This window comes from Aplysia californica, unplaced genomic scaffold (assembly GCF_000002075.1).
Source record: "Aplysia californica isolate F4 #8 unplaced genomic scaffold, AplCal3.0 scaffold00628, whole genome shotgun sequence".
NCBI lineage: Eukaryota > Metazoa > Mollusca > Gastropoda > Aplysiida > Aplysiidae > Aplysia > Aplysia californica.
The window spans coordinates 102811-104434 of record NW_004797898.1 but is presented as its reverse complement, the minus strand read 5'-3'; positions in this window follow the sequence as shown (position 1 = coordinate 104434).

Here is a 1624-nt window from a genome sequence, read left to right as displayed (position 1 = left end):
GAGGACTACCAATGACAGGTGAATGAATTATGACGGCCCGTCCACAGCGTTAGAGGCCGATTTAGAATTTTTGACACAGTATTGGGCCATTAGAGATCGCGCCTGGCCGCCTCGGGCAGGTAAATTTGGCTTTGGGTTGATAAAATAAGTTGTCCCTGCGGTTTTATGCACCCCGCATAATTTAGGAAAATTTGATCATTTTTTTGATAATTTCTGATTATTTTCCTTTATCATTCTTTGTTAAAATTAACAGAATCGCATAATTTCACATTTTTGGGCTCAGTTTGCATAATTTCAGATTTTTGGGGTTTTTTGTTTGTGTGCATAAAACCGCAGGGACAGAATAAGGTGGTCGAGGCTGCGTTGTACATGTGGCCGTTTTACACTGTTAAATTATAATATATAGAAAAAAAAAATGCAAGAGGGGAATGCAAAGTGGCCGTCTGTACAGGTGGCCGTCATGGCGGGTTCGACTGTATTCAACTATTGTACTTTTATCATCGGCAAGCGGTCAAAATGTCCCGTGCCCAGATGCAAAATTTTTCAGGAGAAAAGAACAACTTTCATTCAACATCTTGGCAAATAGGAATGCATGTGGAGACGAAAGCAGATGGCAGGAAAAGAGGTGAAAGGGGACATTTGGAGAAGAAAAATGTCCGTCCCTATCCAGATTCGAAACCGGGACCTATTGAATGAAAGTCGAAAACCTTAACCTCTAGGCCAGGAGAATACCCCTGGAAACTCTCCATCATTGCTTGAGGTGTAACAACCCTGTGTGTTCACTTTGGCAAAGTTTGTAACCATAGCCACCCTTCTGTAATTCTACTACTACTACTACTACTACTACTACTACTACTACTACTACTACTACTACTACTACTACTACTACTACTACTAGTACTACTACTCCAGGTTCGATGCACATGTTTGGGTCGATTGACTCGATATTAACATTTGAGGCACCTTATAGCAAACACTGCCACATAGAAGAAAGTAACGTCCTGTCATTTCAACACTTATTTCTGACTGTCCTTACGGAGCACGAGACTTGAGAAAACTGGAATATCAACATGTGGAATAACATTTATCCAGTTTACACACGCTTTAGAAATGTCTGCTTCACGTTCCATTTCAGGATAGATTTAGATCTACGTTTCTGGATTAGTTTTAGTTTTAGTTTTAGTAGAGGTTTTACGGAACTCGCAACTGCATAATAAGGTCATATGAGCGCCAGAAGATTAGAAGTATTACAAGAGAGTAACAAATATAAAAAAAGAAGAAGGGGAGATAAGGACGATAGATGTTTGATAGGAAAAAAGAAGCAGACGACACCAGAACACCCGCCAACCACCCGCAATGTTTCAGGGTTGTTTTTCTGATGACAAGCCTGAGTCAATGCTTTTGAGTGAATTATAAATAATAAATGTGTTTTAATTTAGCTGATTTAGATAATTTATGAACTGTGTTCTGGAGATAATCATTGTCTGTCCTAATGTCTCTACTCCCCCTTCCCCTACAGTTCTCTATAGAAGATAAGATAGACCAAAAGAAAAGAATACACACACACACACACACACACACACACACACACAGAGAGAGAGATGGAGAGAGAGAGAGAGAGAGA